The 15522-nt window shown below is 41.0% G+C and overlaps 1 long non-coding RNA gene across 1 annotated transcript in view; it reads left to right on the forward strand.

The window, feature by feature from the left end:
* Positions 1-1717: 1717 nt before the first annotated feature.
* LOC113411703 (uncharacterized) overlaps positions 1718-15522 on the forward strand; it is an 86338-nt gene continuing 72533 nt past the window's right edge. The window contains exon 1 of the long non-coding RNA XR_015749860.1: positions 1718-2214. This is a non-coding gene — a long non-coding RNA (uncharacterized LOC113411703). The remainder of the gene's footprint in view (positions 2215-15522) is intronic.

A 15522-nucleotide genomic window follows, 5' to 3' on the forward strand; every position in this document is an offset into this window, starting at 1 on the left:
TAAAGGTGTTGCCTATATCAGGTATCAGCCTATTCAAATACAGGTAGTTTTTGACTTACAACCATTTATCTAGTGATCATCCAGTTACAACAGCATTCAAAAATGTTACTTATCACTGTTTTTCATACTTATAATTGTTGCAACATCCCCATAGTCCCATGATCAAAATTCCGGTGCTTATTAATTAACATGTATTTATGATTGTTGTATTGTCCTGGAGTCATGTGATCACCACTTGTAACCTTCCCAGATGGCATCCAACAAGCAAAGTCAATGGGAGAAACAGATTCACTTAACAATTGCAGTGATTTATTAACAACTGTGGCAAAAAGATCATAAAACGAGGCACAACTCAACAATTACCTTGCTTAGTAACAAAAATGTTGGACTCAATTGTGGTTGTAATAATGTTGTGTGCTCCTGGAGTCACTATGAATTGTATATAAATATGCTTAATTTTTTTTTTTAGCATCCAAAGTAGTAATAATCAAGATGTGCCAATGTGTTTTTAAAAGATAATTTAAAATTTTGATAAAGGCTCTTTTAAAATAAATATGTGCACCAATACATAATTCAAAACCAGTAAATAATTCTCAAACACTGAAACAAAAAATTCTCATAAAATGTCAAATGGGATTATCACCTTCATAACACAAATTCAAGAATCTGCTCTGAATAATACAACTTAACTCATAGTTCATTTATAGTGGACCAAGCTGGCTAAAGAAGTTTCTACTGAATTCTCTTCTGATTACCTTAAAATTTTGCACATGCAGTTTCATTGTTGTGCTATTGTAATTACAGTATTATTTGGTACCCAATCTTCTTTGGGGCTTCATCCCTCTAATTTATTATCATCCCTCCATGAACTTTAATCCATTTTCAAGCCTGTAACCTATGATTTTCACTTACTAGGTCTCACCTCCAGGGAGTCTTGCAGAAAATGTGTTTTTCTCCTCTGCAGACTGGAAGACAATTGCAGAATCCATTATAATCAATACTGTAGTTCTTGATTGAGTTTTCCCTCTGAGAGATTTCTGCACAGTTCATGCTGTACTCGGTACTGGGAAATATTCTGAGAACATGAGCGTTCTGTACATTGACAGCTTGCTTTTTTCCTTTATAAATACCAGTCTTCGCTTCCTTTAAGTGTGTGCCAAAGGACAATATTTATTAAGAAATCCAGACTGACTTGCCTGGCGTGCTTCCTAGGGCTGAATTGCAAAGTATTTCTTCTGCAGGTCCGTAGAGGCATAATAATCCTTGCATTCACAAAGGAAATAAAGATGAGTTCAAGGCCCTCTTTCACGCGATTTTTCTGCCAACTTCGACTCGAAGTATTTCGTATTTATCTCCAATTTCAGCATAATGAAGCCCAGATGACGTTTTAAAACACCAATAGGTTTGTCAACGTCATTCTACACCATACTCAGCAGATGGCAGTAGGTGCCATGCTATATAGAGGCCTTTCCTTATTACCGAATTAAACTGCAAAAAAAGGGGGGAGGGGTGACATACAGGCATTGGTCTCCCCCTTTTGTACGTGATCCTCCCGTAAGCAAAATGTCCACCAATTACAACACAGCAGCAGCAGGTTGAGACTTACTGCAGGATTGTGATCTGTTTCCTGTCTTCAACCTCCTACTCCCCATTTTGTCACAACCCAAGCTGTTTTTTTTGTTTTTTTGTTTTAACTGATCTGAGTCACAAAAGGAGCTGAGTCATAGGCAGCACTTTTCCTTAGGGTATCTCGCCTTTTTTTTTTTTTTTTTTGAGGTAGCCAATACATGCTGATTTGCAGATGCCTGCGTGCTTTGTTCTGCAGGCCAGGGACAGGGAGTTGCCACACCGTTCCATTGGTTTGCTATTTGAACTACGCACCACACGGCAAAATCTATAAAGCACTTTCTGTACTCCCAGCTAAGCACGCCAGCAAAATCAGGCAGTGGCACGACTTAACGGCTTGCAGCTCCCTGGGGAGACAATAGAATGGCTAAATGGAGGAGGCAGCTTCATCTCATCCTGAAACCACCAATAAGCATCTCTCTGCCCCCTCCCGCTGCTAACCACCTGATTTGACCTCGCTTGTAGTGCCTAGCAAAGTGATTTGGAGTTCTCGCTGGCTTTAGAATAGAATATTCTTTATTGGCGATTGGACACACAAGAAATTTGTCTCCGATGCATAAGCTCAGTGTACATATAAACAACCAAGTGGTAAGTCATTGATCATAAATTATAGTTACAATCATAAGATACAAACAAGTGATCATTCATAAGATACCAATAGAAGGTAGTAGGAAAAATGAGAAGGGTAAAAGTAATACAACCACACTGCATGGGTAAATAGCTTTAAAATGCAGCAAACGTTTAGCAGGGAAACGCTACTTTAACCTCAAAACAATTTAGAATGACTCAAGCCCGTCTTACTCATGAGTTGAGAAGAGGTGGAGTTTTAAGAACAGGGCAGGAAAAAATGTTGCCAAGGTATTTTATACTGCGAGTGCCGACATGGCCTCTGGGCTTGCTTAGGCAAGCATGCGCCAGCCCATCCCCTCGAATCCAATGTTTTGGGCCGTCAGCAATGGCAGCTTGGAAATACTTTGAAGTGTGAAATATTTCCTTGTAACGGGGTTTAACCTCTTTAATTCCCCCTCCTCAGATTCCTGGGCTCGTCGCTTGTGAGAGGTCTTAGAGGCGCCCTTTCGCGAAGCTCTTTGCAAGCCAGATTCGGCGGGGAAAGGGCTTTTGCTTGAAACAAATTGAATCTGGAGGTGGGTGTGGTAGATCTGTTGCAGCGCCTCGCCAAGTTTTCCTTCCGCTCCTCCCCCGAAAAAAACATGTTTTTAATTGCATATGCTCAGGTCCCGAAATCCAAGGTGCAAAAGTCAGCCTCTGCGAGTCTGTACTCCGGAAGGAAGGGAATTCTGCTTAAGGCTCCTTAGAAAGCGCAACTTTGAGCCAAGAACGGAGGCTCTTTATTCTCTCTGTCATTGGGGTTTGGGTCATAAAAACCTGGAGGAGGTGATCGGCTTCTTTATTTGCTCAGTCACAAAGGTACACTTTTCTTCTGATGATGCCGCCCTTGAAAAACATCAATGCGTCCTGAGTATGCACAAGCGCCCACCTCGCCCATAACTGTCCCCACAAAACCCACGGCTTGTTCCCATTTCGTAGCTAGCTCGATGAGGGGGTGGAGAAGTGAAGGGCGGGACTGAAGGAACGACGCCCAGTTTGGCTCCGCCGCGCGCACAATGAAGGGGGAGGAGATGAAGAAAACCACCCTTCCTATCCAACGCCGCTGGAAGGCTCTTGCTGCGGCCGCTTGACTGGCCAGGCTGGCTGGTCAGACTTTCCCCATGTGCCTTACAAACGAAATTTTCTCTTGGACGCTCCTCAATTTCATCCAGAGGATTCTGTGTGCCCCACATTGAAGTGTCTTCTGCTTAACCTGTATAGGTGCTCTTCCTATTAAGTGATAGCTGGTTAATATGACAAATTTCCCTATGAAGATTGGGCATGTATTTGCATACGTACTTAATATGGAAATTGTCACTGTTTCACACGTCCTTCTAAAATGCCCACTATATTCTCATTGGCAATCAAAACCCATACAACTACCTGTTGTGCCAGATAGACTCTACTCTATGGATATTGAGGTATTTCCAAGACAATAGCAAAATTGTACCTTACAGAAATGTTTTGATACCTCCAATTAATTGCTTATAGGGGTTTTTCCTCATATATGTAAGAATTAATTCTTACTGTATTTTAAATTTGTGACTTGGTCTTGGATAACAGATAAACAGAATTTCTCCTTCCCTGGGCACTTTGAATTTTTTGAATTGAGTTTTGGGACTGTGGGCTGATTAACAATTGAAGGGGAAACCCTCATTTCCTGTTTGTGTTTTCTACCTCAGCCTAGAAAGCCAAAATATTTGTTTTTTTTTACCTAGCCAGCTTCCTGAGGGCAGAAATCAGAGAAAACAGGATTGTGAACTCTACAATCACTATATCTAGTGTTCAAACTGCCCACTGAAATATGAAGGAATTTATATTGTGCTGTTAAAATTAAAGTCCCATCATGCAATGCAGCTTAAAAGGCCAGATCAATCATTCAGTAAACTAGTAATCCTGGTTACAGGATTTCTATATATGTTCAACCATAATGATGATGTAGTTGTAAAGTCTGGTTTATGGGCTAATGTAAGATGTCAAGAAGCACAGTGGTTACAACAGACCATGGTGAAGAGGATAGCTTAGGGTAATGTGTAAATCAAGCCATTTGCAACTCAGCCTTGCAGAATTAAGAATAAAATGATGAGGAATGTTATCTAGTTACATGTTATCTAATTATTTAGTTCAACCAACTGGAACTCCTAGGATGGTCTTAAAAATGCAAAAAAAGCATTAAATCAATCCAATTGTGTGGTACTGTAAATATTTTTTTTTTATTTTATGTTCTCCCAGAAAACAGAACTGACTATTGTAGAAAGTTAGTACCCACCCCTCTCTTAGAACAATGAAATATTCTAGGAAATATTAAAAGGCAGAATATTATATTTCCCTGGATGAGAAAAGGAGAAACAAGTTTTTAAAGGCCAAGCAGTTCCCTATAGCTCCCTGCAAGATTCAACCAAGCCTGGGACTCAAGACAACCTACAAAGTTACCCCTGCATGGCCCCATGGGAGTCTGACAACCAATCAGAATACATTTCTTTCACAGGAACAGGAAGCAAGTTCAAAGCCCAAGAGTGGGTATAAATATATCTCACTCTCCACTCCATGTGGTCCTGTCCACCATTAAACCATCCTTCCAAGTAGTCTCCACGTTTCCAGTGTCTTTCTTCCCACTTGGAACTGAACCCAGATGGACATTTCTTCCAACACTACATTTCCCTTCTTTTAAGAACCTTTGACATGGCAGGTCTCAGCAGAATCTGAAATAGATATTTATGAAAATGTCATGACACACAATAATATATAGGGATGTAGGCATACTTACAAAATTGTGCATAGCCATCCAATCTATTGGTATTGAAAGTGCAAAAGAAGCAATGGAGCATTTGCTAGAAAAAAGAGTTCATGTTAATAGAAAGGAGATCTGAAACTTGTTTGTTTTCAAGTCTGGTAGTGTCATCAGATGTTATAAACTTGTTGCATTTATTTCAAAGACGTATAAACACACACCCATCAAATAATTTTAGATGCAGGATCATATTCTTTAAGGTTTTTTTAGACTGTGTAGCTAGCCAGTTTAACATTCAAAATACAACGTTATAGCTAAATAAGGCAGTGATTTTTCTTTTGTTTGTTATATGTACTAACTATGAGTCAGTGAATAGAACTAGGAAAGGCCTTGACAGTTTATCTTCTTTAAAGGAGGAAAAAAATATTTTTGTGGTGACTTAACCTTCCTAGGCATGGAGCTTGAAAAGTTAAGTTTGGTGAGGGAAGGAGAGAAGTATTTCAGATCAAATGGAGACTTGGACAGTGAATTAAATCAGAATGGCAAGATTCTGTTAAAGCAAGTTCTGTCCCTTAGTTTGACATAGGAAAATATGCATAAAAGACTTTCTGCACCTCACTTCAGACATTGCATGTGTATTTTTCTTTCAAATTGCTACCACAGTTTGTTCTGTATTCAGATGATGATGCTTCTGTACAATACAATGTCCAATTCTCAGCAATTCTATGGACCAGCTCTTTCCACATTTTCTAATCTTGTATGGTTTCTTTCATTTGTTTTATGCTCTGGGTGGTGTGGCTTTGATGGTGTCTAGCTATTGTTTTTGGCAGTCTTATTTCCTTTTACAATTGACCATTCCAAGCACATATTGGCCTTTTCCAGTAATTGGCCAATGTATTCACTTCAGTTAGACAAGGTGATGTAATTATTCATTGGCTTTCTTTCATATTCTCATCTGCCCTTAGCACAAATTCCTGTTTAAAATGCCCAGTAGCCTTGCTGATTGAGATAGTCAGAGTTGTATTCCTTGCAAGTGAAGGCACCAACTTTTAGAATGTTTCTTCAAACCTTCCTGTAAGGAAAAGCAAGCAGGACAATTCTGGTAACTCTCACGTGTATATCTTCCAGAAGTACCTATTATGGCATCAGATTTACAAAGAAAAGTGTGGCTTAATTCCCAAAAGTTTGTCCGTCCTCTCCTGTATGTTTGATACTCATAATGCTTTCCAAATTCTATAAACTCTGTTATGTGTAATATGCATAATCACATTTCCCCTTCTTCTCCCACCTCATCCCAGTTTAAATCTAAAATCAGTCTAGCCATTTTGTGGATCTGATGACATAAGCTACAGCTCATGAAAGCCTATGTCTTTTCATAAAACTAGTTAGTTGGAAAAGATGCTATCAGACTCCTGATATATTTTTTTTTGCCATGTGACCTAACCCAAATCTCCTGTTGATATTTTCCCTGTAAGTTTTGTTTCTCCCGAAAGTTCCTTTTCTCCATTGCTATTTATTCCCAATCTAATCAAATATTTGCCCATATTAACATAGGCACAGTAGATACAAAAGTATATTGTATGGCCATATGGCCACTCTGGGATGTGTTGCTGTAAGGACGTGCCTCAGCTGGTCCCTCAGGAAAGTAAAACTCTTGAATCCATTGAGTTGAATCAAAAGAACTTTTACTGAGAGAAAGTGGTTGCAGTAAAAAGTCAGGCAGAATCTGAAGATCCTGCGCAAAGCATAAAGCAATTCTTTCATTTACCCAAATCCAACCCCTTTGACCAGTCCACTGGCAGCCAATGTAATGCCAAGAAGATGTTTTGAGAATGCTGAGGTGTGAAGCAGATAACAGGACACTCTCAGGGCACGACGGCCTTGGAACCAGGCTAGAACCGGCTGGGAGGAAGTCTCTCCTATTTCCAAAGACATTCCCCCTTCCTAATTCCCAAGTGTCCAGGCAAAAGCATCCAAAGCATGCCAGCCTCCCCCCCTTCCAATAGAATGGCAGGACACCTGGTTGACCTGACAGTCTCTTCATTAAGGAAGAAAAAAAAATACTTCAGCTATCTTGTAAAAATTCGAAATAAGCTCCTTCCAGGTGTGATCTGGCAGTTTTTTCCCATTAAAAATTGGATGGTTATCTGACTCCAGAACTGGGTAGTGAAGCAGAGCAGACTTACCCTTGACAGCTGGTTCATTATTGCAAGACATATAAAATTAGAGTGCTGATTATTGTTATTTCCGTCCTCACAAGTAGCTATTGTTTATAATAAATGTAAATAAATTGCTCCTAATGAGCAATTAAGGCTTGTGAGTAATGGACTACAGGGAATATTTCAATCACAGGTGGGAAATGATGGCCCTGTTATGACTTCAACTCCCACAATTCCTGAGCCAGCATGGCTGACTCAGGAATTCTGGGAGTTGAAGTCCACAAGTCACAAAGGGGCCATGATTCCCCACTCCTGAATTAGATGAACTGCTAAATGCTATGTATGGAAGCAGCCTTTCTCATTTCCAAGGTACATAGCTTACATAGCTGAGAAAATTATTCTTGGAATGTCAAGCAGCAGCTAATTGACTTTTGAGTTGGGTCAGCTTTGCCTCAGTGGTAGCTAAAAATCTTTTTTAATACTACAGTTACACAGGTAAAATATAAAATACAATAAGAGTTATAGCTCTTAACATAGAAATCTGTGTTAGAGGATTTTATTCTAATTTTTACATTTCCCAAAATTTACAAGTAATGATTAGGATAATTGTGTTAAGGTCTAAATTCTAAATAAATTTTATACAGGCAGTGGCAATTTGATAAATTGGTCCATGAGATTAGGTGTTTCTACTTTCCAATAACATATTTTGCAGTGTAAAAGTTTCCTCACCTTCATGGCTTGTAAATCATCTGCATTGATAGAAGTCAGGTCGTTACTTTGAAAACACTCCGAATTCTGTGACCAGTTATCTATGGGTTAAACCCCATGAACTTTTCTGGGTCTTAAGTAAACTAGATGATGTTCTGTAAGCTATACATACAAATCATCATAGAGTCGTCACCAGTTTATCACCACTTTCAAACAATAGAGTTCCCTTCCACTGCTGCTTCATTTCAGTGCTGTTCTCCCGGCAAGCAGGCATAAAGTGGCGACATTGCAGGTGATTTCAACAGCTTCTATTTGTTTTAACTCCAGCTGACAAAAGTCTGAGTAATGGAAAGACAATAGTGGGAAGTAAGTAAGCAACTGGTCAATGCAGCTGCTGCTCTTAAAATAAGCCATCTCTTCCCTTACTCTCCTCCCCCTATCTGCAGCCACTCTATCTCCGTCAGTATCTTCCAGGCATGCCTGATGAATCTCTATTTGAAGCAAGCAGTCTATGGCTCATAAATACTTGGTATGTCAGCCTTTAATAGATCCACTGGGAGAAGCAGCCGTATTTGAACAGTGGTTGAACACGATCATTGCCACATACTGAACATAGATTTTAATGAGTATGAGCATATGGTGTTCTGAAAGGAGAACTAATATCTTGGAATGGCAATCTTGTTGAACACAGCAGGCAAAAATCTTCAGTAATGCATTACAGATCTGTACGATTCTGCTGTCTTGATACCTCTGAATTGATGTTGAGCAAATGATGGTGTCAGATGATTATCTTCACTTTCTTTGAAGCTCGCTAGCAAATGCCATAAACAGGGGGAGGGGCATTTGGGATGGGAAGAGTGCTGGAGGTTTGAAGGAATGCTGTGGAAGTTAAAGGAGTATTTGCATTGATGATGCATATTAACTTCCACTTGGCTTCAATGACTCTCTAAAAGAATGCAAATGACCAGTTGTTGGCAAGGAGTCCAAAGTGACCACAGCATAGCCAACCAGCCATTCTTTCTTGCAGCTTTTGTCTGCTATTGGGCGCTTTGACCAATAAAAAGCATATTCACCAGGTAGTGGTTCTCAGAGCCTCCAGATTTAAGTCACTGTACTTCCGAAATGCCTGATAAAGATGCTCAAGGAAGTCATTTGGATGATAGACATCATAAATCTTGCCTAATTTTTTCTATTTACGAATGGCTGTTTGTAAAACAGTAACAACTAGGTCCTGAAATTCTATCACGGGGTCATTATCTGGGTTACCATAATAGACCACCTAGGTTTGGTGTCAGGGAAAAAGAAACTTTTTCTCCTCAGCAAGTTTTTTGGCAGCAGTGGCTACCAGACACATCTCCTCGGCTGTAAGAAAAATGTCTAGCATAGCCTGGGGATCTGCACAGCTGGGGATTGTGGTGCCAGAAATGTTATGCAGGGGTTCAGGTGTGACTCTGTAAAAAAATAAAAGATGGAGTCTGGATTTGTCTTGATAAGCCACATGCTTATCAGTCAATTTATTCAGCTGAATGAAGATGGGCCCTTCCTAAAGATGGAAGAACCGTGAACACAGTGTAAAGCAGATATTTACATGATTATTTGCTTTTACTTGGTTACAAAGAGGAACCTAAGAGGAAGCTGGCACACAACAGATAAGGTATAGAAATATAGAAATAATAAAAATACTCAACCACGCGTTTTGTGGTTTTGGTCAAGTGCCTAACCCACAGGCTAGTGTTTTTAGGTTGAACTTTTGCTTTTGAAACATTTAGGTATTGCCGCTCGTCAGCTTGCCAAAGCAGGGAGGGAAGGGTAAAAAATGCAGACACTCCGGAGACTGTGAGAGCCAAGATTTCACCCAGGTCACTGATGCAGGTTTCTGACAGAGAAATGAACTGTTCTCAAATGGACAATTCATAATTGGACAAGGTGACCAACTTGGGGTGGGGAGAAGGAGAAACTATTGTTTATCTATACAGTCGTTGCATGGGAGAAACCAGAGTTGGTTTTGATTCTTCAGTGCCGAAATGGTGTATCCAATAAAGTTTTTCTTTTGGGATCCTTGAGAGCATCCACTTTTCTTGGGTTCTGTTCCGAACTAAACAAACGCGTTAGCTAAAATTCTAATAGTTTTCCTTCCACGACAGGCTTGTAAACCTGCACTTCTGATTGGCCTGCTGAAAGCGGATCATGATTGGTCGTCTCTGGCTGATCTGATTGGCTGACAGCGGGTCGCCGCTGATTGGACGCTTCCAGCGCGGCAAACTCAAACCATTGGGTGTTGTGACAGCAGCCAGCTCTATAAAAGGAGCTGCTGCTGCCCAAGTAATTGTGCTCTGTTCTGAAGTCACTAATAAAGAGTTGGAGTCACTATTCGGTGCCTTGTCTCCGTTCCTTGCGCCCACGCTCCAGATCTAACAGGTTCATTAGTTGAACCATTTAGATTAAACCAACTCTCACTCATCAACCCCAGAGCAGCCTATTCAGTCATCTCTGAGAGTGCTGTGGCGGGAAAAGAAGGACGATGTCTGGTGCGGAGCGGAAGGCAGAGATGGCAGAAAATGCTGGGGCAGCCCCTTCAAAAGAAGCACTAGGAGGGCTCTGGTGGACATGGAGTGCAAGTGGTTTTGAATCAATACAAAGGGCAAGTGGAACAAATGGAGCAATTACCAGTGTGACAGGAAGGAGCTGCAACCGGAGGGCCCTCCTCAAACTGAAGGAACCATGGCAGGATAAAGTAAGAAAGGCCGCCAAGGTGGAGTTCCCACTGATTCCATTGGGGATGGCCATGACCTGGGGGTTGACATGGAAAGCCAAGAAAACCATGAATTGGGAGAAACGAGTGGACTGGAAGTATCTGACGGCATGGTACAGCCCTTCGGTGGAGCTGTTGAGAGGTTCATCAAGATGGAAGTACGTGGAGCAACGTCAGCCTACTAAGTGACACTAGCCCCAGGAGTGGAAACTGGCCAAGGCCAAGCCTCCATGGGCCTCTTGCTCTCCTGGTCCCAACCTATGATGACTGGACCAGCAATCAAAGAAACTGTGAGTCCTCAAGGGACAACCATCCCTCCTCAGGTGACCCTGAGACAACCCCAAGTGCCTCAGGGTATCACAGAACTGCAAACAAAAGTGATCCCACAGGTGGTGGGGACAATTGAGAACTCCCTCCTCAGACAGCAATGTTTGATGGGAAACCGGAGAAGTTAGTCAGTTCCTAAATCAAGTGTAGAACCACATGGATCAGTACAAGGCTGACTATCTTGATGACATTGCATACGTGAACACCACCATCATGAGCCTGGAGGGGGAGCCTGTGGCTGGGTGGTGTTCCTCCACAACGAAGGAACTTTGGAGTTGGGGAACATTGTTGCTTTCCTGGAAGGGCTTTGGGCCAGATTTGGGGAACCCTCGCAGACACACCGGGCTGAAGCAAAAATCCGGACTATTGGGCAGGGAGCCAGACCAGTGGCCAAATATATCTGAGAATTCTGAGGCCTGGCATGGAAAACTGAGAGGGTGGCTGGAGCGATTTGTGGTCTACCAGTTCCAAAATGGGCTGAATTGGAAGCCTGCTTGAGGAATGAGCTCCATACCTGAGACCTACTGGCAACTACAATAGAGTTAGATTTGGTGGAATTCAAGCAGCATGCTGGGCTTAAGAGCTGACCCCAGAGGAGTCAAGAGAGATGCTTGCTGGGACAGAAGACCCTGGGAGCCCCTCAGCCCCGAGGGAGAACCCATGGCAATTCAGACTTAGTAAATAGTTTGACAGTGTTGAGGGAATTATTTGTTTAGCAGAGTGATACTGTTCGGGGGAAAAACTGTCCTTTTGTCTAGTTGTTCTGGTGTGCAGTGCTCTATAGTGTCATTTTAAGGGTTAGAATTGAAACAGTTTATGTCCAGGATGTGAGGAGTTTGTAGATATTTTCACAGATATTAAACTCATGCAGTATAAAGGTCTCAGTGGAAGGCAGGTTGGTAGCAATTGCTTTTTCTGCAGTCCTAATTATTCTCTGAAGTCTGTGTCTGTCTTGTTGGGTTGCAGAACCAAACTATATAATAAATAAATTTAAAGATGGGGGGGGGGAACCATACTGGGCCCTGGCCAATTTATCAACGTGTCATTTAGATGAATGGTGAAATGTTTCTTCCATGTGAAGGGCAAGTGAACAGAAGCATTAATTAAGCTGCCATCATAAATGATTTAGCAAGTAAGATCTCATGATAAAAGCTAAGATGGAATTGTTCTGAGACTGCTGTTTTCTTATCTGTTTAATTTGAACAGAACTGTAAGAAGTTCACAGATAGAAGAATATAATTGCAATGTCTTCAGCAAAGTTAGTCAGCTTGTAACTTTGAGATCACAGGGAGCCTTCAGGCTATTTTGATAAAGCTTCTTCCAAAAACCAGTTTTAAATCAACCCTTCCTGTCCCTGAAAAATTGCTGCCTATAAAACCGAGTTTTTTGTGTGTGAGTATCTGTGTGTGTGTGTGTGTGTGTGTGTGTGTGTGTGTCTTTCAGTGGTGGAATTAAAAATCTTTTACTACCGGTTCTGTGGGCGTGGCTTGGTGGGCGGGGGAAGGATACTGTAAAATCTCCATTCAGAGGTGGTATTTGCCGGTTCTCCAAACTACTCAAAATTTCTGCTACCGGTTCTCCAGAACTGGTCAGAACCTGCTGAATACCACTTCTGGTATCTCTGTATATGTATGAGAGGGGGCAGGGAGAGAGAGAGAGAGAGAGAGATTGGTGAGACAGAAAAAAAAGAGATGCCAAGAGTAGCTTATTAACATTGTGTTGTCGTTTGTATAAATTGCTTATTTTATTAATACCAGTTATTGGCCTAGGTCTACGGATGATTTCTTAGGTACTGCACATTACTTGCTATGACAGGACGGTGCTTTATTAAGAAGTTATAAGACAACTGTGTCCTCAATTATACTGTTTCCATCTCATTCCCAGCTTGCTTTTGAGACAGTCGAGCAGTCTTCAGCTGTTTCAGTCTGAAAGCAGGGGTGGGATTCAACCGGTGTTACTACCGGTTTAGTGCCTACGTTTTGCGCTGCGCATGCGTGTAAAACAACCTTAGGCTGTGCCGCCCGGACAGCTGAAAAGCGCAGCGCTCAGGTGCGCAGCGTTTGAAAAGCCTCTTTTTCCCTGCTTTTTCAACCTCAGCTGTGCCGCACAAAGCAGCTGAGGTGGAAAAAGCAGGAAAAGACAGGTAAGGGCGGGCGGTTGGGCCAAACAGCAGCAAACACAGAACCGGTTCACTGTCTGCTGCTCTTCAGAGCTACCGGCTCTATAGAACCTGGCAGAACCAGTAGCATCCCACCCCTGTATGAAAGTGATATCTTCCTTCTTTTCCCAATTGATAATTTCCCATGTGGACAATCTTGGATGCCTCAGATATTAGCCTGGAGATGACACAGTCTGATAAAGATTTGGTAAGCTCCAGTGGACCCAGCAAGTCAGTTGCAGACCTGCGCTTTCATCAAGACATTGGTGTACCACCTTGGCCATTTTTTGCTTTGGCTATGATAAAATCTGGACCTTTTTCTCCTTATGTTGGAAAATCACACTCCCAGGAGATCAGTAGATTTATCTGCCAACTATTTTTATTTGTTTCATGTGGAATGTAGTTGAACCAGTATATTCTTGTGCTGTGTGGATTACTACAGTTGAGCTGCTGTTGTTTTGTTTGTGTAAAGTAAAAGTAGATTGACTGTGTGGGTAGGCAGTTTATGTCAACCTACTTAAACATGTTTATGTGGCTTTGAAGATGAATCCTATATAAACAACATTGTGGACTAGCCAACATCTGTCACAATAAACCAACTGGGGGAACTCTGAGTGAAGAATCCATATTCAGAGACTGAAATCAATGGAAGAAGTTTAGCATTGCTCTGCTGGGTATACACAATATGAGACCAGACGGCTTGCTAACATCTGATACATCCTATCCTAACCTGTATGCTTAAACAGTTGTCCCATGTCTCAAGAATGTACTTGTACTCACATTCCATGGAATGCAAACTGCTGGAACGTATGGTTCTAAATCTCTTTATTAGCTAGTAAGAAAAATGGTATTCCAGAAAACATTTTAATCTTTCAGGCGAAAGACCGGTATCCTTAGATTATCTCATACATTTTGCTACAATTTATACTCACATCTTTTCTTCCAAGTGTTTATCCCAATTCTTAGATAGAACTCAAAAAGTTTAACCCACAAGGGCAGGGTTTGGAAATAAGCAAGCAACGGAAGATAGTGTTACTTCAATAGTGCAGGATTTGGAGGATGTTGATCATATTTCTGCAAGTAAATCTTACCTTCCTCTATTACATCTGTTGCCAGTCACTTACTCCAATTATAATATGACTTAAGTGAGGAAGCCTATTCCACTATAAAGATTTTTGTTTTAGAAAAAACTGTTCAGTAATAATAAACAATAAAGCTCTGATGATGTTACCTAATTTGGGTAATGAAAACTCTGCAAGAAAACAAGCATGCTCAGAGAGCACAAAGGATCCCTCAAATCTGTTCAGTGTATTACAACAGCGGTCCCCAACCTTTGCGGCTTGGCAGCCCAGTGGTGGGGGAAGATGAGAACTGGACCACGCAGATGGTGGGCTGGCACACAGGCGCAGCTCAACTTATGCAAGTTCAGGTGGGCGCACGTTTGCACTCACACCAACCCACCACTTGTGCAAGTTGAGCTGCGTCCACATGGTTGCATGCCAGCCTGCGTCTTAAGGGGCCCAGTTCCAAATATGCCATGGCCTGATAGTGGGCCCCAGGGGGGGTTGGAAACCTTGCATTACAATACGAAAGAATCCCTTTTGTTTTAAATGCTCTTTTAGTTTAGATGATTAGTATTACATTTCTTCATTTGGTGATATGATTAAGACATCTCTTTGCCCGATTATTTTGGTTTTCTGCTGCTCTAGAATTTTTATCACCTCTGAAATCAAGGCAGCCCACCTTCATTGTTGCTAGGGAACAGTGGTGGAAAAGGGTCATCATCAATCTCTCTTTTCTGGTATACTTCCCAAATGCTTTTTAGTTGACACAAAATACTGGACTAGCTGGATTCTTCTGATGAGAGAACAAATTCATCTAATTTAGTTTTACAGGCAGAATAACTATATTTTCATTCATTCCTCTTTCATGCAATATTATAATATCAATGTGATATAAAATACATTTGAAATTTGCCTATATATTTAAATGGTCTTTTTGCCTAATATTTTGTTCTTGGATTTTTAGTAAGATTTGATGAGTCCAAGCTGATCTGAAATTCCAGGAGAGCATGATGATGATGTATATGATGGTTTATAATGGGTACATAAATATGTAACTTTCCTGAACATATATTATCGATCACTCACCTTTGTTTAGTAATCTGTTTCCATTTATAATGTCCAGTGCTGCTGTACCATTCTGAAAGATTCAACTTTAAATGTTGGTTGTAGTGATCAGCAATGTCAGCATCTTTATTAAGGACAGTAATAATTTAGGTGACAGTGTAGTACTGTGTAATCAGTCATAAAAATGATACAAATCAATATTAATAAGATTCTGGCAAGAATTATATTCTTGGGAAGATAGTTGATAAAGGGAAACCACTAAAATGCTAAAGCTTAATCTTCATTTTACCATTTTTTAAGGCTGTATATTCCAACTAAGAGTA

The sequence above is a fragment of the Notechis scutatus genome, chromosome 5 (genome assembly GCF_049901735.1).
Source record: "Notechis scutatus isolate UNSWTSFEM ecotype Mainland chromosome 5, rNotScu1.2, whole genome shotgun sequence".
Taxonomy (NCBI): domain Eukaryota; kingdom Metazoa; phylum Chordata; class Lepidosauria; order Squamata; family Elapidae; genus Notechis; species Notechis scutatus.